This window comes from Lepidochelys olivacea (assembly GCF_965140295.1).
Source record: "Lepidochelys olivacea isolate rLepOli2 genome assembly, chromosome: 4".
Lineage (NCBI taxonomy): Eukaryota > Metazoa > Chordata > Testudines > Cheloniidae > Lepidochelys > Lepidochelys olivacea.
Genome location: NC_140414.1, coordinates 51,816,399 through 51,840,093, shown reverse-complemented (window position 1 = coordinate 51,840,093; position 23,695 = coordinate 51,816,399).

Sequence of the window (23,695 nt, the reverse complement as noted above, 5' to 3'; positions counted from 1 at the left end):
TTCTTGTGATGGGTAAATTTCATCTTTACTGAATATCTTCAGTATAGTTCATTGAGGGAATTATAGAAAATACATGGTTAAAATGATAGAGACAAATTGTGTGAGATAATATCTTTTATTGGACCAACTTCTGTTGGTGAAAGACAAGCTTTTGAGCTACACAGAGCTGTTCTTCAGGTCATCTTTTGAAGGAAGAGCTCTGTGTAGCTCGAAAGCTTGTCTCTCTCACCAACAAAAGTTAGTCCACTAAAAGATATTACATTACCCACCCTGTTTCTGTAATACCCTGGGACCAACAGGGCTATAACAACACTGCATAATTAAAGTTGTGTCCATTTTATTTTGAAAACATTGTTATACTTTAAATTCCTATGTAAGTATATAGAAGAATTAAATATAGGGGGAAAGCACTGAGATAGTAACATTTTTCCCAGCATAATTTTATTTTATATACCCAAACCAAACACTATTTTTACCCAGTCATCATGAGATTTTTACCAGGGCCAACCCATGAATTTCTGAAACAAATGTACCTCTCCCCCCACCATTTCAGTGCATGTGGGTATGCTTGATCAGACCAGGAGAAAGACAAACCATGGGATCCTGAGAGAAAGGAGAAAGGGAGGGGCAGGCTTGGATGATATGAAGCCTCCTCTGCATCCCCTCTCCTGGCCCAGAGTGCACAGGGAGATCAGTCTTGGGCAGGGAGCGTGGCAAGGGAGAAGGAGGAGATTCTCTGCCTCTCCCAATCAAGTAACTCTCCCATCCCTGCATTGGCTGGACTGTGCAGGGATGGGAGAGTTACTTGATTGTTTCTTACATCTCCCCACCTCCTGTATCTGAAGGACCCAGGACATGGAACAGCAGTTCTGCTGCAGTTGCTGCCTTGTCCTCCTGGCCTTAAAATAGAGGTATAGTTAGAACTTTGTTTCCAAGATGCTGTAGATCTGACAGATCACCAATTTTTGGAATTGGAGAGGGTTTTTTCCTTTGGGATAGCATTCACAAGGTGCCTAGTGGGTTTTTTCACCTTCCTCATTGCATCCCAGAGGTCTCATTTTAGGTTAATAAGGAGTTAGGACAGGATTTAAAAGTTGTGAGCTTATCAGTGAGTTTGTTAGTTTTTGCTGCAACTCGCATCCAGTTTCTAGTCAGGTGAGAACCTCAAAGGGGCCAGTTCCCAGAAGTAAACATGAGTGGAAGGACTGGTGGGTCCTATTAGCCTATAGGAAGAAGTAATTCCCCAGCAAATGTAGAGAAGACATCAGCTCCAGTGCTGACCCATTCAAAAACATAAAACTCTCCAGAGATACCTTGAAAGGAGGACTGGAAGCAGTACTATTGCTGTTCTGTGGAACTGGTTAGTGGCTAGTCTCATGTGCCTCTAGAACTCTGACAGATGCAGAGAAGATGTATGCACAAACTAGGTCTGGCATATGGATGTAAAAGATTTTATGACTTACTCTATGGTAATAGCTTCTAAGCAGAAACTGATCACAAAAAACTGATTGTCAAAAAAGGGACTTGGAGAAGCACCACCAAGGATACAGTGACTACTTTTGAATGTATAGCAGTATGATGTAACCCTGGAGTTCCAACCTGGATGCCATTTAGTAACGGCAGACAAACTCTCAAGAGCATACGCTTCATCTAGTATTACATGGCCTGGAACAAACAGTACACATATATGTGAACTTGCTAAAAAATGTCACATGTTGTATCTTCAGGCACAGGGGATGAACTGGAGACAGCTAAAGACATAATTCTGCTAGCAGTGATACAAGCCATAAGCAGAGAAGGAAAAAATCAGCATGTGCCACCTGCCTACCCACGCTATAAAAATGGAGTGTTCTTGAAAGAGACACAGATCACGGTTCCCACAGTGACGAGAAGGAAAAGATTAGAATGAACACACACAGGGCACCAGGGAATGACCACATCAAAACAGAGAACTAGAGAAGTTGTATTCTGGCCACAGAGGAATAGTGACTGTCATAAATATAAAGGGAAGGGTAACCATCTTTCTGTATACAGAACTATAAAATCCCTCCTAGCCAGAGGCAAAACCCTTTCACCTGTAAAGGGTTAAGTAGCTAGGATTACCTTGCTGGCACCTGACCAAAATGACCAATGAGAAGACCAGATACTTTCAAAGCTGGAGGTGGGAGGAAACAAAAGGTTCTCTCTATCTGTGTGTTGCTCTGGCCGGGACCAGAGCAGGAATGCAGGTCAGAACTCCTATAAAGGGTTAATAAGCAATCTAGTTAGATATGCATTAGATTCTGTTTTGTTTAAATGGCTGATAAAATAAGTTGTGCTGAATGGGATGTATATTCCTGTTTTTGTGTCTTTTTGTAACTTAAGGTTTTGTCTAGAGGGATTCTCTATGTTTTGAATCTGATGACTCTGTAAGGTATTTCCCTTCCTGATTTTACAGAGGTTTTTCTTTTACTATTTCTTTAATTAAAATTCTGTTTTAAAAAGCTGTTTGCTCTTTCACTGTTCTTAAGATTCAAGGGTTTGGGTCTGTGTTCACCTATGCAAATTGGTGAGGATTTTTATCAAGCCTTCCCCAGGAAAGGGGGTGTAGGGCTTGGAAGGCAATATTCCAAAGACATATGGAGCTGCAGCTTTACAGCCAGCAGCATTATCATCAGACTCTCCCACTGGCTCACAACTTCACACCCAGAAACCATACACTGTAATCACCATACAGGACAGCAAATAAAAAAAATACACAAACCAAAACAATGAATGAAAAGTAAATATATTAACATATTAAAGCTCAATAATGTTGATGGGAACATGTCACGATAGAGGAATAAACAATTATTTTCAGCAGTTATGACATTTGAGAATTTAGCAACTGAAAAATACAGATAGAACTAATTAATATTATTATTATATGTATTTTGGTAGCTTCTAGGAGCCCCAGTAATGGACCAGGATCCCATGTGCTAGGCACTGTATAAACACAGAACAAAAGCTCCTGCTAACATGTACTCCTTCTTGATCCCATTTTAAGTTGCTTATCATAATCTGCTTTTTCCACACCTTCTGCTCATTTAGAGCTATTATTGAAAATCTGACTTTCAGGCATTAGAATAAACAAACAGCATCTTTTGAATCTATGGACACAATATCCAGCAGGATTTTTCCTAGGCAGGAGTTGTGAGGCTGTCATATTTCCCAAGAGACCAAGCAAATGATTTCTAAAATACACCCAGTCTTCACTATCTGGGAGAGCAAAAATCTTGTACTTGCTCTTGAAACAAGGTCTCGAGGGCCAGCACTCTGGGCTGCCATTGTGCCATCAGACTGGCTTTTCATAGTAAATTTTCTGAATCAGAAATTGATTTTAATCCACCTTTTTTTCCCAACTCATTCTACATTCACTCAAAGTCCATTTTTATTTATTATATTTTAAAGTCCAGTGATTTCTGAGATATTACCCTTCACACATATAACCCCAAGGGCATTTGAAGTTCTGATGACATTGTGATCACTAAACTTTAGCTAACTCTCAACTTCTATCTTATTTATCATCCTTGTCTTATTTCTCAGCAACATTAGGACTAAGTGAATAATAGTCTGTGCTTCTACTGGTAACGCCACACAATGTGTCAGGAAAGAGCCCAGTATTACATCCAGGAAGAGGCACGCTTTCTTATCAATTCCATAATTGCCAGCCCACTCAATATTAGCTAATTGAAATCCCAATGATTAATGATCCATCCTTTTTACAGGCTTTCCTTATCTTCTCTTTTCTAAACCCTGTCTAGGAGGGCTATACCAATTTCCACTGTTTTTTTTTTTAATTTGCGTATCTTTCATCTTCATCTAAACTGTCCCTATTCAGGTGTCCAAACTACATATGCCATTTATTTCTTTTGTCAAATATCGTTACTCATTCATATTGCCATATGTCTTTCTGTCCTGCCATGTCTATCCCTTTTACAGTATGTATTTATCATGACATTTCAGCCTATATTCTGTCTCTCTCCAGCTATATTTGTAAAATGGGCATTGTGAAAGGGAAATTCTGCATGTCTACCTAAAGTTCAAACTGCACAAATATCTGACATTACCACCCAGTCTGGGAGTCTCAGCCAATTGTTACAAAAATGAAATACAAACCTTTTTGATTTTCTCAAGAAACAACATACTTCAAGAATTGCAGTTAGGTTGGCTGTGCCTGCTTCTTTGATTGACTGGAGGCAAGTGGCCTTTGTCTTTGTCTTCTCAATGGAAGCTGTGGGTCCTCAGCATCTTTGAAAATCTGACCATTAAGGTGCCCAACTTTAGGCATTCATGTTTGAAAACACTGGCCTTCGTGGTTCAGTGGTTTAATTTCCTCATATGAAAAATGGCAATAATAATACTCTCCTACCTCGCTGGAGATTGTGAGGGTAAATTTGTTATTGTTTTAAAAGCCCTTTGATATTCTGGGATGGAATGTGCTATAGAGGTACTATTTATTTTCTAATTGCTCAAATCAGAGTAACTAAGACAGCAATGCATATATTGTATTATAACCAACCATGGACCACGTCTAAAATACTTGACCACAGGTAGAGTACCATCAAAGTACAGTATCTGCTGTTAATTTTGGGAGACAGAAAGATTTCACCTCTACCAATAGTTCCATTTCATCCAGAGAGCAGGAAAATATGAAAAATGTATTTCAAAAGTCATGTTTGACATCACAAAGCCAATAAACACTCTCTGCAGTCAGTCTCAAGCATTGTAGCTTCTGCTTCACCGTTGTGCCAAGGCTACTTTCAACAGTGCATGGAAACATTTTCACCTATAAGACTCTACCAACAAATGATACAGAATGCTAAAGCAGAAACTTGTATCCTTGAGAATGCAGACTTAGCTATGATACAAACTTTTTTGAACAGCTCTAAGAGTTCTAGTGAAAACAAGACTTACATAACAATTGCACAAGAGTAACTTCATTTATCGAGCTGAACTTCTTTGCTTCTGTGTGTACACCTGGGAAACAAAATGTGATGTGGTGGTTGTTTCTTTAAAATTATATTAAAGATGCTGTTCCTTGGAGATTGAAGTCCTCTTTACATTCACAACAATGGAAAGTTTGCACTTCTCTACACTTTCATGCCAAAATTCCTCACTTCTGTGCTGGAAAGAACCACCATTGGGGCTTCCTAGTTCACTCTCCACGTTCCAATTAATCCTAAGCCAGTGCTGAGAGGGCTAGCGAGGATGCCAACTGTGAAGATGGTGATATTTGTGACGTGGACACCATCCTTTAGGTCCACGTCACAAATATCCTGAGATGAAACCACTAATTTATATTTAGTGTAGACCACTAAAAAGTCATTCTCTTTCCGTCATTAGATTGAGGCTGACAGCCTGAAGGGAAGAGCCACTTCCCATCACCAATAGCCATATAGTTGTCCCAAAAAAATAGGATCTTATGTTCTACTGAAATAATTGTAACAATCATCAATAACAAAAAAGAGGGTGATTAAGAATACATTTTTGCAAGGTTTACTTCTGCATCTCCTGTATTAATTTCAAATCGACAGACAGAGTGACCAATGACTACACACATCCATAAAAAGGAGAGAGATCATTCAGTGTACTGTGACTATTATGTGCTGTGCCATCATGACATTCTGGCTTTAGCGCTGGTTTTATGGACAAGGGAGGACCACCTCAGTGTGAATCACAGAGCTGACATAGGGGCTCTTTTGCCTCTCTCCCTCATTGTTGCTCGAGTAGCAGGGGAACAGAGACACGGCCAAGATGTCCTTATGCCACATGGATTCTTGGATGCATTTTCAGTCCCCTGTACCAACTGCAGCCCACTGTAAGTTATAGCAGAGTCAAGAGACTGACCTTCACAGAGCAGCAGAAAGCTCAGGGGACTGCAAACCTGAGCTTTAAAACACTTTTGCATATAGCCCCCAGCTTTTCCTTTGTGAAGTTTGGTCATACCAAAGGATCAGCCCCATTATAAATATTTAAGCTAACAGAAGTGACTATTAAATCCAACATATTTTAAGTGTGTCACAGATACTGACTACAGTATCAGTTACCAAAAAAAAAAAATCACCAAACATAAAAGTCTTACAAACTGCTAGTCACCTTAATGCGCACACATATCTTCCACTAATTTTATATGTGTATGTCACTCCCATTCAAGAGGCAAATATACACATGATAAGGTACAGCAAAGATATTGCTTTATGGTGTCTATCATATTAGGGCACAACCTGGTGGTAGCCTTTAGGCACTTACACAATATAAATGTTAAGCAGCAATAATAAAGTGGTATTTGTGGCTCCTTGAGTATGAGTGTAATTAATTTATGTGATACTGTGCATCCTGGTCAACTATACCACGAATTTTCCACTGTGGAATGTTGTCATAAATATAAAGAGAAGGGTAAACACCTTTAAATCCCTCCTGGCCAGAGGAAAACCCCTTTCACCTGTAAAGGGTTAAGAAGCTAGGATAACCTCGCTGGCACCTGACCAAAATGACCAATGAGAAGACAAGGTACTTTTGAAGCTGGAGAGGAGGAGAAACAAAGGTTCTCTCCATCTGTGTGTTGTTTTTGCCAGGAACAGAAAAGGAATGGAGTCTTAGAACTTAGTAAGTAATCTAGCTAGATATGCGTTAGATAGTGTTTTGTTTAAATGGCTGATAAAATAAGCTGTGCTGAATGGAATGTATATTCCTGTTTTTGTGTCTTTTTGTACTTAAGGTTTTGCCTAGATGGATTCTCTATGTTTTCAATCTGATTACCCTGCAAGGTATTTACCATCCTGATTTTACAGAGGTGATTCTTTTACTTTTTCTTTAATTAAAATTCTTCTGTTAAGAACCTGATTGCTTTTTCATTGTTCTTAAGATCCAAGGGTTTGGGTCTGTGTTCACCTATGCAAATTGGTGAGGACTTTTATCAAGCCTTCCCCAGGAAAGGGGGTTTAGGGTTTGGGAGGATTTTGGGGGAAAAGACGTTTCCAAGCGGGCTCTTTCCCTGTTATATATCTGTTAGACGCTTGGTGGTGGCAGCAATAAAGTCCAAGGGCAAAAGGTAAAATAATTTTTACCTTGGGGAAGTTTTAACCTAAGCTGGTAAAAATAAGCTTAGGAGGTTTTTCATGCAGGTCCCCACATCTGTACCCTAGAGTTCAGAGTGGGGAAGGAACCTTGACAAATGTTTACTGCAATGTAAGAATTTTTTACAGATACATGGTATTGCTGACTGATGGAAATGATCAGTGCTCTAATAATCTGGTTGCCTGGGGCTGAAAAAGGGGATACCCAGAAAGTAGAGTAGCTGTACACCAAAATGTAGGAAATAACATTGAAGTTTAAAAAAATCCATAACAGAATGAAAACCATCCTATGTGCCAAGTATCACTAACTATGGCTTACGCAGGCATTAGCACCCAGATTCAAAGTCCCTTTTTCAATGGTAAAACATGTTTGTTCTGAAACCTACAAAAATAACTCCAACCATAAAATTCATGCAAAAGTACTTGTTATTATACACTTATATATATACAGACAGCAATCAGTGCAATTCTGGAGGCCTAGCAGCAAGTTAATGAGGTTTCAGTATTCAATAACTGAGATAAAACTGACTCAGAGAAACAAAAGAGCTGTCAGACTGTCATCTCTAACAGGCAACATAATAAACGTATACCAGGGGCCAGTTAAGAATAAATGCACAATAATTATCTGATAGGAGATAACAATCTAACAATCTTTTTCCTTATTTAAGAATGGTCCTGCCTATCTTATTGAATTGCTTGTTTATGTATTTATTTACTTACTTGATGAATGTGTAGTGAGGCTGATAGTAGCCTAGTGTGCATGTGTGACATGGATATTTAACATTTTTCACAGGACAGTGCTCCACTGTATAGAAACATGGTCAAGGAGAATGGGTAAAGTACTTCTTAAAAACTCTAAATATCTCAGGACTATGAGAACATTAACTCCCATGAGACTGATCAATATTTAAATATCTATTGTTTGAATAGAGCCATTAGTATTGGCATTAGAGATGGGACAACAACCTATTGTTGGTAGGTAATCATTGAATATAGAATCTTTTGTGTGGGTATTAGCTGAATTCTAAATAAGAAAAGTGGGGGTTAATCATAAATTATTCACATCCCTCCTCTCTGCCTCGGAGATAGTATGAATCAAGTGAAGGGCCAGCTCTTTGTAGAGGGGGAGGAGGAGAGCCCTGACATAGCTTTCAAAGTGCCCACCTCCCTACTCCCTTTGGGGAAGGAGAGTGATATCTCCCACTTGTGTTCCCCTCCAAACACCAATCACGGGAGGGGAGTGAAATTAACCACCACCAAGTGAAGAACATAGACATAATCTCTCATGGGTGGCAACAGTAGCCAGTAGCCCTCTACTGGGTCCTATTGCAGTAGCTCCATTCAAACTTCTCTGCATTCTGGGGCTCCTACTGGACATATGTTCCAAACTGCATCATGCATCTCAGAAGTTCACAGCTTCCATTTTTTGGCTCAAAGGTTTTAGAAATGCTGTGCACTCTGGGATATAAGATACTGTAGAAACTTCAGAGCAGAGGGAATCTGAATGTAGCTGCCACAGACCGAAGTGGCTACTTCAGTGCAATGACAGTCATTTTAGGAATTCAGTGTTTAAAGTTTATTTGGTGGTGGCTTTGGGGTTGCTCTCTTTTGTTCTCTTGTTTTCTCGCTTTTCCAATATCTATTCAAAAACTGCAGTTCTTCAGATATGAAATTAATACAAATAGAGAATCTGTCACACCATTGATTGTTTCTTATTGTGAATAGATAGCTCAATGCTCTCACCACAGCACATGAGCAACTTACATCAGTGGCATGGACCTTTTATAATAATAAAATAACAATATAATTATTATATAAACAAAGACTCTGGCTTTATACAACTCAAGTCCCAAGACACAAATAAACCAGAACACAACATTAAACATAGGAGAAGTTATTCAGGTACACTGTAATTGTGTTGGCATGTAGCATGCAGAAATTTATCTTCATGTTTTCAAAGGGGCACATGATGTTTTAGCCTCACAGCTTCTGTTAAAGTCACTGGAAGTCACACAGGTAAACCCCTGTGCACTGTAGTTTTGAATATGCACAATGTTATACTCTGAAATTCTGTAGTTGCAGTATTAGGTACCATCACATTATATGGGGGTTCGAGTCCTTCAGGGTATTTAACCAATATAAGGGAGCATGATCAGTGATCAGTGAGAAGGGATTGTCCAGGAGGTAGTACTTGAGAGAGTCTATGGCCCATTTAATTGCCAGTGCTTCTTTCTCAATAACTGAGGAAGCGCTCTCCCTGGGTAATAATTTTCTACTTAAACACAGGAATGGGTGCTCCCCATTTGCAAAGTCCTGTGAAAGCACAGCACCTAGTCTGACATCTTGGGGAAAGTCAGGATTAAAAAGAATGGGTGATTGACAAATGCTTGTCTTCCAGGTGTTAAAAGCCCTCTCAGAGTTTTTATTCCGTTGAATTTTCTTGGGACTACTGCCTTTTATAAGGTCTCTTAGGGAAGCTGCAATCAAAGCAAAGATAGCCAGGCCCAGGAAGCAACTCACTTGCCTTTTTGTCTGGGCACATAATTAACATCAGCACTTCATCAGTTACTGTTTTCAAGAGTGTACCTCCCACACAGTATCCTAGGTGGGTCACCTCTGTGGTTGCTAACTTACATTTAGTTAGTGAGACTGGCTTATTGAAAAGATCCTAATACTCCTCTCATGTGTTGCAGATGATACTCCCAAGTGAAGCTATTGTGAAGGTACAGATAATGATATTGTCTAGTTAGGCAGTGGCATATTGGTAGTGGGGGCTGAGAACTTTATCCATGAGGCATTGAAAGGTTACCACAGCCCCATTCTGTCTGAACGGTATTGTTTTGAATGAAAGTGCCCAAAGGTGGTTGAAAAACTGGTCTTCCCTCACAAGGAAGGGGATAAGGGGATTTATCAATATCCCTGTGTGAGATTGATGGTACTAAGGTATCTCATGGCTCCTAACCCATAATAATAGGACTATCTCCCAGATGGAAAGAATGCAGGTGTGCCCCTTGATTATACCATTGTTCTTGTATCTATTGTTCCTTCCACTGAGTTTCTCTAGCAGATATACTCAGCCTTTTAACACATGTCCTTAGGTGGATAACATACAGGGCTGAGTTGACAATACTCACATCCTGTTCCTCCCAACCTTCATGCAGCAATTTAAGATCCCCTGAGACTGATGGCCATACAACAGTCCAAAGGGAGAGAAGCCTGTAGAGGCCTGTAGGACCTCCCTTATGGAGAATAAAGAGTGGTGAAAGCAGTTGTTCCCAATGACTGGAGTCAGATCTGACAAAGCGCTTCAGCATTTCTTTTAGGGTTCTGTTAAATCTTTCTAGGAGACCATCTGTCAGTGGCTGATATACAGAAGTTCTCCAGGATTTAATGTCAAAAGGAAGCATAGCTCTTGCATCCTGCAAGGTGAAGTTGTCCCCTTGGTTGGTTCATGAAGGAACCCCTCGTGTGACAAAAGTTTCATAAGTCCCCTGGCCAGTTGAAGCAGGACAGTACTCATCTCAGTACCTTCTCTTGCTCCAATGCGCAGCGCAAGAGATGTCCTTGGCAAGCTGCACCACAAGTCAGCGGTATTTGTGTGGCACTAGTAGTTATGTCCTCGTCTCTCCAGACTGATGATCTTGCTTCATGTGATATAGGTGCTCCTTCTCAAGCACCAGTTGGGGTATTGCTCCAGCCACTGAGGTTCCATCACTCCTCCATTTTGGAGGCCAGTTACTCATAGGCGTGGCTTAACGTGGGATCATCTCTTTGTTCCTGAACAAAGTTTCTTGCTTGTACCTGGGCTCCCAAGTCCAGGATGGATATCTTCTCCTCGACTCCAGCTGAGGTCAGGGTGTTCTCAAGATCCTTTTCCGCAGGTCTGCTTGTTCCCCAAATCCTGCTAGTCCCACGTCTTCTGTGCAAAAGGAACAGTCCCAGTCAATAACAATTGAACTAGTTAATTCATTCATGACCTGCCTAAAAAACAGCCAGTCTCATCCTATTATTATTTGGTATGCCAGCTCTCCAGCCAGAGCCACTCTGAAGGCTTCAGTGTGTGCTCCCACAATCAATTGTAACTACTGGCAGGGGGAGGCTTTTATATCACCACATATGCACTGTATACAGATTATCTCTCTTAAGGTTTCATCTTCCACAGTGAGGGAGGCTTGAACTACTATCTGGCTGCATTAGGCATGCTTACATGGTCTTATTTGATACCCAGACCAGTACTATCACTTTGGGAGGATTTGCAAGCATGCATCTCTGTGGTCCAGACCTGGGTGTATTCACATTCCATAAGGGGGCATTCCTTCCTCACTTGAACTTGCTGCCCGCAGGAGTAACAGGTTATTGGGCTGGCCTCAGGGGTGTATTTCTTTGTTGGAAGTAGACTTTTGGTCATGAGATGGCACTAGCATCTCCATTTGAGAACCCTGTTTCAGCCAATTAAGGTATAGGTGGACTTTTGGGTGGAGCCTCACCCTAACCCTACCCCATTGTTATCCCAGGCCTGTCCCTGATCAAGCAGGCAGCTGGGCCCTCCTTTAGGGAAATTCTAAACGTGTACGCCCACAAGCAGGGGTTAAGGACTCAGTTTCTGTGTCTTGTGCCTTCCTTACATGAGTTCTATGGGCTGTTGAGCTTTGGGGGCCATTGATAGGAAAATTTTGTGTACAGGGATCCCTAAGCCACTATGAAATTTTCCATCAGTGCACAGTGTCTGACAGAGACTCAGGTGGTGTTATAACACCCACTCTAGACCTCTTGCAACCAGTAACCAGATAAATTCTTCAGTTAGAATTAACTCAGCAACCTGGGCCCCAGACCACTCCTTGGGGTGCTGCCACTGCCAACAATGTTCCTTCAAGAATTGGACTTCTACATGAGGTCTGGGCACTTTGGGGTAAGTTTCTGACCTAAATACTGACTATGTGTCTCTTCATTGATATCTAAATAGTCTAGGCCCTTTTTCTACTAGAAAAATGTGGGGCGCGGGAGTAAAAAAAAGAGTAAGACTGTGCAATAATACTTTTTGACTAATGTAAATTAGGGTTTTTTTCATGGAAGATTCAATTAAAATATTTTTTGTAGCTTAAGACAAGTCTGTGCTATTGATATTTAGCAGGGACAGGAGAACCATTCAAACTAGATCAGCACATGTTGGTGCTCTGCACATGTTAATTATATTTTTTATGAGACTTTTCTCTCTCTCCTTGTTTATGCTCCCTTTTATTATTCTCCGGTCTCTGTATTTATTTATTTTTCTGCTCCATTTTTACATCAATTTTTCATTTTTTTTTCCTCTACTACATTTTGCATCAATTTCTTTCCTAAGCAAAATGTGAACTAACTTTGAGTTTTCAGTTAAAGTTTTCCACTGAAGTGTTCAGGTGGATTTGGAATCAGGCAAAATAAGTTTGCCTGCCCCTAGTAAATACAGCATGATGGCATGAAAGAAGGATGTTCTAACACCATTTTTGTCTGTCAGAGAGTACTTGCATGAAAGCTGGATCTCTTAAGATTTCCAACCCAAAGGAGCTTAGTTTTTGAGGGATCCAAACTTTTGGATCCTTATGCAGATTTCGAGGCCTTTTGAGATTAATTTTTCATTTATTGTCTTACCTGTATCAAATTCCACCTGCTACACAGTGAAGGTTCTTGCCCAGCCAAAGTTTGGGAAAGGGTAAAAAGCTATTTGAGTGTTGTCTATTGAATCACTCACTTCTTTCCCACTATCGTTACAAGAAAGGGTGAGTGACCATTTTGTTACAGGCACTTTACTATGTCTTCATAAGTTCCTGCATAGATCATTGTTGTCAATTGTAGGCACACATTTAAAAATTATATCATAGTGCTTGGAAAGGCAAAGAGAAAAAGTAATTACATTGATCTCAGTGCTGAAAATATGAGTGAGCTATGAATGACAGACTGAGAAATACTAATCAATATAAAAAAGAGCTTTAAAGATCATTTAATTGAAGTAGAGTAAGTAGAATCTTACATGGTTTAAATAATGTCAACAGAAAAGTTACTGTTTTCAGCTCAGTACACATGATAAGACTTTGAGAGTCATAAGCACCTAATACCATCTCAAGAATTTAGTAGTGGGTAAAGATTAAAGCTTACTGTCTCAACAGGGTGCTGAGCTCTTGATTTATGTTTTTTTATAACATCAAGTCTGGATTATTGTAATACCCTGTTTGTAGGCCTCTTTGATACAGTGGTTTGCTGGGCAAAAGGCTTCAATATGCACAGATTATAGGAACTAGAATTCTCAGTGGAACTGAACTGTATCAACATCCTGCTAGGCCTGATTGGCTTATGTCAGGTATTAAACTGATTTTTAAAATGTGCATGCTACTTACTTTAGTTTAGTATGAAGCCTTAAATTACCTTTTTACCACTTTTTTTTAACAAACTCTGGTTTCTCATTTGCTCAGTACATGGCATATTATTGTGACTCCTGATGTTACTATCAGCTTGAACCTCTGTGTGACCTCAAAATACATTGATTTCAGTGCGTGTTGACAACAGTCAGTACCTCATGAGCTTAGGCTCAAGTAAATGGGATATGCTACCTACTCTAAAGGACCTGTCTTTAAGGATCCATCTCTCTCTAGGGATCCACCTTATTAAATTTAAATTGAAAATTTGAAACTCGTGGAGATTCTTGAGCTGGTTTTTAAATATATATTTTACATTTGAAAAATAACTATGATTAAAGAATAAGGAAAGAATACTTGAAAAATATGAACATATAAATCAGCTAGTTCAGTTTTGTATCCTAGAATATTAAGAGAATCAGCTAATACCATTAACAATTTCCGAAAAGCCATAGAAAACTAGGGAGTAATAAATGATTGGAGAAAAATAATATATGCTAGTAATTCTGATTTTTTTTTAAATATGGAAAGGAGTGATCTTAACAATTGCCTCCAGTAAGTCTAACTTCTATGCTCAATGAAAAGTATGGAACAAATATGAAGAGGAAAAAATCACTAAACATTTACACTTGATTTTCAAGAGAGTTCTGCATCCAGAATGAGGCCTAGCTTTGCAACAAGTTTATTACACTGGGTTCTCAGCTCTTGTGAGAATCTGGCCCAAGTGTCACAATGGGCACTGATGGCCGCTAAGCACTTCTGAAAAATTGGGACTTATTTAGGTGCCTTAACTGAAGCTGAGATCTTTTGAAAACCTGGATGTGACTGTGAGTGTTAAGCCACTCAGAGGGCTTGGTCCCTTACCGGGGCAAGTGAAGCTGTGCAATGAAGTAGGCACAATGCCTCCTGGACCTACTGCTCCACCAAGAAGCAGTAGCATTCAGATTCCTCCATATGGCAGCTCTTCTAGATGGTGTGGAGGATGCTCAAGCCAAAGCCCCACCCACTTTCCCCCGACCCCATTCAAGAGGTTCGTGCCAATAGTAGAATGAGACCTGTGGCTTACTTGAACTCTGCGAGTGGGACCCAACTGAAATAAGTAGTTTTGCCATTGACTTCAGATGAGACCAGGATTAGATTCGGAATTCAAGGATTGTCTCTGTGACTGCTCCCTGTGAAAAGACTGCAAAAGGTCCTTAGGTCCGCAGCCTCCCTTATATACTTGTGTAGATTTCTCCAAACACAAACTGGGACCTCTGGAAGTTAATGGCATAATCAGCAGCAATAAGCAGTATGCTTTTATAAGGCATAAATCATACTTGGCACATTTGTTCTCTTTTTCTTTCTTGATAGCATTATATTGTGTGTGGAAGGACAGAGTGTGAGTTTTATGTTTAGCGTTTAGTAAAGCACTGGATGCTGTGTTTCATGAAAGCTTATTTTAAAACAATTCTAATTGGCTTGGTCAGGAACATTGGCTAAATGTTTTTTTTAAAAGGTAATGGTAAAAATCAATGTATTGAATTTGGGGGTAGCACACAGATTGTTGTTGTGATAGATAGGGCAATTTCCTGTAATAGCCTTGAAAGACTTTATCATATTAAGTTTATATATTATTCTGAGCCAGGATTGTAAGAAACCTCTTTAAGGGGGAGATGTGACAGATATTGCAACCCACTGGTATCTTTGGGGTCCATTGTTTTAAGTGTATGGTTTATGTATTATTGTGCTCCACTCCTTGGGAAGGGCTACCATAGCTTCTTCAGGAACTAAAAAGAGTGGTGGTGAGTAAGGCAAATCAGCCAGCTTGTAACTTCCTCAGAAAGGTATGACCTCCTTTGGAGGTTCACATATACTAGTTCAAACTAGATTATCCAGAGACCAACAAAAAAAGAGAGCACTTTTGGATAAATAGCCCCTAAGTTTAAACTGACTCAAGGCCTTCTTTCTGATCCAGTAAACAGACAGGACCTTCTGTCCAAGAAGTGGGAAGGAGGGGTAATCCTTGTAGAAAGATTGGAAGGACTGAACCTAGTAAGGCCCCATAACACTAATGGCTGACCTCTGGTAAGCTTTTAGCAGGTATAGAGGAACTTTTATTGTTTTAATATGTGTTATCTGTATTGCTTGTATCTTAAGAATAAATGTGCTCGCTTAGGAGCAGCTGTGCAGTAACTTATAACTATGAGTAATACACTGCTCATAACCATCTGACAGAAAGCAAAGTGAAGGAACTGGCCTGTTAAGGCAGTTTGGATTGCTGAGTGTATTGCAGTGTAAAGCAGGGACCTGTGCAGCCTTAAAACTCCAGTCAGGAGGGACTGGCATCTGCCCAAGAGAGGTGATGCCTGGAAGCCTAAAGTGGGCACCCTTGGTGGACTGCAGAGGGGAAATACAAGTGCAGTTATCCTGAAACTGTGAAAGTTTTTACTTCTGGTCTTACTTCATATCTTCACTAGTAATGGAGGAGGTAGTAAACAGTATGTTAGAGTCGGATGAGATTTTTTTTCATGTACAATTTTCCCACTGGAAAATCTAGTTTCAATTAAATTGATATGAACCACTGGAAAATGTTGATTTCAATTACATTTTATCATTTTCACTTTTTCATTTCAACATGTAAGTTTGAAAACATTCTTCATTTAGATATTTCCAGCTTAAACATTTTCAGAAATTTTTGTTCCACAACATGTCTGGAAATGTTGACTTTCTGTTCCAATTCAGAACAGAGACTAATTTTAAAACATTTAAATTTCCTGCAGGAAAAATCTTTCATTTCCCTATTAGCTCCACTGCACACTAATCAAATATACACACTAATTAAATATGCAGATAATACTAATTTGGAAGGGACTGAAATTCCCATTCTGGACAGAAATTGTTTTTAAGAAGTATAGATATTAGATATGTGGCCAGAAACAAAATGAGATTCAATTTAGAAATGATGTATATTAAGTAGTCGATTGGATCTCTCCTGTGAGTACGTACTAACAGACATACAGACAGGTTATACACTCAGGTACTGAGATACCAAGGTGACAAATACTTTTGATAAACTGTTAGGTAGGAAGGTAAGATTAGATAAATAAATTAAATGCAAAGTATGTAAGAAAAGACATGGATATAATGTTTTGGGGGAACATTGTTGACATCAATCCATAAATATTCAAAGGCTGAAAACAGCAATGATTCTGATGAATTATTCAGTCTGGTGTATGTGGTATAACTAAGAATTCTGTGTTGAAACGGGGGAGGGGGGGTAAGCATGTGAGGGAAGAATCTTTGAGAATGGGATGTTTTAGGGTGGCATAGTCTCATCAGAGAAGTGATGGAGACACCAACTTTTGGGAATGGACAAAACACTAGAAACTCTAGTCTTAGGAACAATCTTGCATCATCATTGAAATTGACTGGATGACCAAATATATCATCTCATCTCATCTCAACATTTTCCCAATAAAGCTGTGAAGTCCTTGAATGCTACTTGACCAATTACTTGGTCCATGTATTGAAATGTTCAGTAGTTGTTTGATGTATGTACTGCAGCTGATGGGTATGTAAAACACTCTAGTATACATCTAATCCAAGGGCTTGCTAGAATATATAATTAAATGTAAAGGAAGTAAAAACTGTTTTAAAATCCTTCAGAAACACTGAATTCATAAAATGAAATGTTTATAGCTACCAACAAAACACCAGTTATGAAAGTCTTTTCCTTAGTATGGAATTTTCTAACTACAATACTAGAAATGTCCTTGAGGCAAAGACATTTTTAGCTGTAGTGATCATCACCTACTTTTCTCTTGCCCTGAGAGAAATACTTCATAATGGTTCTTTATGTTCTGTGTTGAGAATGTATGATTCTAGTTAAATGTGATTCTGCTTTTGTGGAGAAAGCTAAGGCATCACACTCCTGATTTTTCATTGCTGTTAGTTAAAATGTAGGCATATTTCCAAGACCCTGTGTACTACAAAGCCCATTAAACTTAAAATATGTGGCAAGGCCCATGTGCGTTTGTGTAGTCTAGGTGTAATGAATTCTGTGGAAAACTGGGAATTATGCAGTAATATTAAAGGATTACAGAATCCTTCACATGACCATTAAATTTACTGAAATAAATTCTAAAAAACTCACCACAGTGTAAAAATATATAACTGGGACATATTATTTACCTATTCTGTAACACAGGATTATCACTCCCCTAGGGCTTAGTATCTCTGCAGAAGGAAAACCTTAGGTCTTTCAAGGCCTTGTTCAAACTATTACAAGTTTCATTATGAAATCAAAACATAACTGTGAAACTGTGTACTGAACAAGTCAGTTCTACCCAGAGAAAGCAAAACCTTTTGCTATATGTTTCAATGAAAGCTTTGTGGGCTGAAAGAAATGTTCACATTAAAGTTGGTTTAACTGTTGTGTTTGCACCTGAAATAAAGTGTCTCATGGCTTCAGATTTTATTGTCTAATATTCAAAGCTTTAGTCTGAACTTCTAGTCCTCTGATTTAATTGATATACATACTCCCTCCCAAGGAGAAATTTTATATTTACCAGTATCAGATTTATTAGTACTTCACATTAACAACTCAAAGCCAGTCTTTTTAGTTCATCCAATATATATCCAGAAAATGGTAATGAATGCTGGAAAATGACTTCCAGAATCAAGTCATGATTTACCAATACAAGGTGACGTACACACACCTTAAAGATTCCATCTCACTCTTTTGCCCCAAAAAAGATGCATTATAGATAAACCAAATCCAAATTAAACAGATTTACATGTAGTGTATATGTATCTGCAATAGCTAATGAGAGTCCACTGGGAGAATACTCACTATGTGTGTCTATCGTGGGGGCAGTGGAAAAATATCTGCTTCATGTATCCATGTCTGACATTTAAGAAAATGTCCTTGGGTCATTTGGGACTATATTCCATTACTAGAAGCAGATCAAAAGTTAGGCACCTTCTGCTTTTGAACCTGTTGGAGGACAAGAATCTTTATATACACAGCCAGAAAGAAAGAAAGTCCACGGGAAAGGGACAAAGAGAGAGAAGTTATTACATACCAGTTCTGCCACCCTTTCTTATGTTGTGTGGTTTACTACCCATGTTTATTCATGAATGTAGTCTATGGGGCTAGTCATGTAAGCTCATGAATAAATGTTGACAAATCAGGGCCTTAGATACAAAGACAGTGTTTGGTAAAGCTCAGCAAACAATTGATTTTTTTTAGTTTGGCCACTGAACCAAAAATTCCCCCCAAAATTGGTTCATTTGGAATCAAAACTGAACAAAATCAGAAAAAAAATGTTCAGGTAAATTCAAATCAACCTTTTCCAAAGAAAATGCCAATTAACATAAATATTTTCAAAACCAAAACAGCATTTGAAAATAAAATGGCAAAATAGTTCTTTTTAAAATGTCAAAACAATATGTTTAGACATATTTTAAATATCTTTTTTTCCCAGCAGAAACTATTCACTGAATTCAACCTGAATTTGCAAGTGGTTTTGGTGCCTTCAAAATTTTGCCCCCCCAAAATTTGCCCAGCCTCAGTGCTCATATAATCACTTATCAAGTATCTACTTGATAAAATAGTTCTGTTCCCATTAAAGTTAATGGCAAAACTCCCATTGATTTCAATAGGGTCAAGAATTCACTGAAGATCTTAAAACTAATCTCTACCATGGTGCACACAAAATAAAGTGTGTTTATTTTGCTGTTTCCTCATTCTCCTATCTGCTAACCTTCATCTACCTGTTATATCTTGTCATGAACCTATACTGTAAGTTCTCTGAGCAAGTAACTTGTCTTTTTCTATTTTTACATTTTTGTACAGAACCTGGCAGAAAGGGACCATGATCCTTGATTGAGTCCTCTACACCTTAGAGAAATACAAATAAGAAGAATCAATTGATACCAATTATCCCCAGCAAAGACTCTCAGCTGGTATTTTGTTTATTTTTGGGTTACATACTTTGTGCAATATTGCTCAGCACTTTCAGTTGTGGTGTGCATACTTCCCTATCCAAATTTTTTGCCACTTCAAAAACTCTAGTTTATGTTTCCCCTTTTCATACTTTTTATATGAATGATAACCTGCTTAAATATTTCTAAAACTTACTAGTAAACAACCATAACTAAATACAGATGCTCAAATTCACCCTTCGGATTAATCAAGTAAATATATGGAAGTATCATTACACAATACAGTTAAGAATGGTTAAACAGCTTGGCAAAAATCCAAAATGTCTCAAGTTTCATGGTCTGGATTTTAGGAAAAGAAAACCACCACATTAAATCCAATTTTCTTGTGACTCATTTCTGGCCAAACCTCCTTCTAACCAACAATTTATATCCAGCTCATTCTTCATTCCTCCCACCTTTCTTGCACCTGTAGACATCTATTTCTTAAGAACAACTGCTCTCCAATTTGACCACTTTCCTTTCACTTTAGCCAACTACCTTTTTTCCCCCATCCATATACTCAATGATCTGTGAGCTCCAGAACATTTGGAGATTTGGTTTGGACAGGTTTACTCAAGACTATAAGTGTTTCCTAAGTAGTGTTGTACAAGTAACTGATTTTCCAGTTCACTGACAGTACAGAAAAACCGGAGTTGAGGAAGGGGAATTGTTTTGGGTCAACTTGAAAATTGGAAAGAAAAAAGAAAAAAAAGATAAATCAATAAGTTGAAAAAAATCTTATTTTGGGTCAAACAAAATGTTTCATTTTGGTTTTGAGCTTTTTACATTTGAAGGAATTTCAAATTAAAAGTTGTTTTGAAACCAAATATTGAAATATTTCATTTCTAAAATGCTGAAACAAAAGGTATGGACTGATTTAACATTTTTGTCTGTTTGATTTTAAATGTGAAAATAAAAATTCGGTTTTGCAAAATCTGTATTTTTCACTGAAAAAGTTTCAGCCATAATTTTACTCAGCTCTACTGCTGATCTCATCCAAAAAAAATCTAAACTTTTCAGGGCTGATGCTCCCTGATTCCCAATGGTGATCTGAAAGGTCTTTCTAGCTCTAACTTTGATGATCTGATATCTTTCCCTTCCCTACAATTCCCCCATACTCCTTCCTTACCTCTCTCTAGAGTAGGTCTTGTTTTTTTCCAAACCGTTTACTCATCCTTAATCCTTCTCTTTCCTCCAATTTTAATTAAATTAGTTTTGCCCGGTTCAGGCAGGTGCTCTGGTTCAAAAGCAGAAGTGCTTTATTTGCATTATAAATCCAGACTTTAAGGAGGATTGTGTATGTATTACTTCTAAAAGCTCTTATTTCAATTAATTTACAGTCTTTACCCTTTTCCACAATAAAGCTTTATTTGAAATGTATTGCTAATATTTCCATGTGTGTATAGGAGAAGAACAGGCACCATGTCAAGCTCCATTTTTCTTTTTCCCCTGAATTCCTTGTAAACTCTGGTGGTATTTATTCTGCACCAGACAAAAAAACTCTAAGGTGGGGCTGAGGAGTATTTAGTGCAATTGAGAAGGGTCTATAAACCACCTTTACGCTCCCCAATCTTGAGCTACTCTGTTTTAAACAGCCCCCCCCCAAATGAAATTTACAGGAATTTGTGCCAATCACCTCAAGGGTTCATCAAGAAGCTGGGGATTACAAGGACTCAGCAGTGCTCTGACCATGCCCCATTCTTCTGGGAACACTTCTGCACCATGTGGGGTTGCTACTGTATCAGCTATACGCCAGGCAATGATTCCTCTATGCTGGGTGGCCACAGCCAGCTACCTGACTGTATTAAAGTCTATTGGAATTTTGCCATTGATTGCAGTGGGGCCAGGATTTCAACCTTGGCATTTGAGAGATCACTGACACAACGTTATCCTAACACAGGCAAGGGTCTGGCCCTTAATCTACTGTTTCATTTTTTGTCATTTCAAATGTGCTGACTTCTTTCATTGTAAGTTGTATTGCTTGGCTACTCGTTTACTTTGTCTAGTTTTACATTTTCTCCAACCATTACACTTCCATTTTTTTCCTGTGCCATGCATATGGATAACAATAATTAAAAGTCGGATGTTGCTTTGTGAGCACTTCTGTGTATTTTTTTTCTTTAGGACTTGATTCTGTTCTCAATTACATCTGCAATTTTGGACTACCTCATTAACTTCAGTGGGTTACTCCATTTTACATGAGTGGGACTGAAAACAAAATCTGGACTTTAATTGTTCATTTAGCACATATCTTTTATGGCTGTGTTCCTAAAATGAGTATGCAACTTCACAGTATTGATTTTCTTAGGTAATTTAAAAAAAATAATCATACTGTTTACTCAGAATTTTTTTTTGCCAACTCCATTATTTTTTTCCCTTGCTCCAGGATTGTGTATACTTTGAAATTATTTTTCATATAAATGTATGTTGGATCTGGTGCTTTCAATGAACTCAAAATTTTATTACTGTCTTGCCCTGTTTTGGATAAGTCTATGAATTACTACACACTTTTAAAGTATATATCTATACTACCTATATAATATTTATGTAGTGTCTTCCGTCCAAGGATCTCAAAGATCTTTACAACTTTAATTAACTTAAAAAAATAATTGATAAAACAATAGACTCCCCTAAGAAGTTGGTAATTATTAGTATACTCTCTTTACATATGAGTAAACTGAGGTACGGAGAAGTTAAGTGTCCTGTTCAAAGTCAGGCAGCAAAGCAGCGGCGGAGCGGGGAACATAAGCCAGGAGTGGAGTCATGTCTCCCAATTTTCTCTTAACATTTCTAATTTTGTTTGTTGTTTTTTGGGGGTAATGTAATGACTTTATTCTCAGCACTATTCTAAGTTGATTTTTATTTATTTATTTCACTGACAGCAGGATTATTTACTCAGTGTATGTCTCCCTGACTTTGAAGTTTGTGCTGTGTATCTCTGCATCATTTCAGCTGTCAACACTTTTGAAAATTGAAATGCAAACTTGATACGTTACAAGGGAGGGAAGGCAGGAGGACAGTTACTTCATAAGGATTTTTGTGGGTAATTTGTTTGTTCTTATGTGGGATGGCTGGTGGCTTAGTTTCAATTGGAATGGAAAGGGAAAGGCCCAAGAGGGAGTTGAATTTGAGTCCCTCACATCCCTTGTTCTCCAGGCCAGCACAGCCTCAAAGTGCTGAGTGAATACTTTGCTCCTGTGCAGGGCGAACACTGCACATCTCTTTAGTGAGCACCTGGAGACTTTTTTTTGACACCATCTAAAGCCTTGTTTGTTTACATGGTTATATCTGACAAGGAGCAACTCCGTACCTAAGACATTATTGCAGTCTGAGAAACTACAGGCAATGACCAAATTTACTGATGATATGCAGAGTGCTTCTAAAAAGAACTTAACTATAAGTAACACCATAGTATTTCTCCCAAAATCTAACTGGCTATACAGTGAAACAGAACTTCTGGTTGTTATTTCTAATAGAGCCATATGGTGATTCCCAACTTCTGACAAAGGCAAGCTTTGAGGCCCAATCACACTCCTATTATACTATTCAATTGTATTTTTGTCTTTGACTTCAATGGGAGCATAATAAGATCCTTGATGAACTTCAGAGGGAGCCACATACAAACTTACATGTAAAAAACCCCCAAAGAAACAAAGGTTACCATATTGTGCAGCTTTGAAGGTTTGAGAAGAATTAAAGGAGCAAAACTGGGGAATCCTGGATGGCCCCATAAAAATAAAGCCTAGCATTGTACTTCTTTATCAGGCAAACATAAGGTATAGCCAAATAGTATTTTATTATGGACAGCAAAGAAAGCTTTAAAAAAAATGAATACATCCAAACTAAACTGCACAGAAGGTGAAAAAAATCCAAGCTACAAAAGCATCACAGAAAGTAATGCAATATTGTTAGTGTATATAAGGTAAGATATTCATCAGAGTTTGAGTCTGCAGCCAATAAAATGCCTCCCCACACTGACATGAAATCTGTTGCTATTTTTGGGAATTGCTGGCTAAAGAAAGACTACTAACAGATATTTTGAAAATTAAAAAATATCAAACATAAAATACAGAAATTATAACAATACATTTTACACAGTTCCTCAGAAGTACAATATTCAAGAAGTACCTTGCATATTGCTGGGAAAAAGAGCAAGCAGAAAGAAATTGCTGGAAAATGTGACATTTATGCAGGTATGGCAAATAAAACTCTTAAAGTGGCACTATTTATTAATGTTTTGCT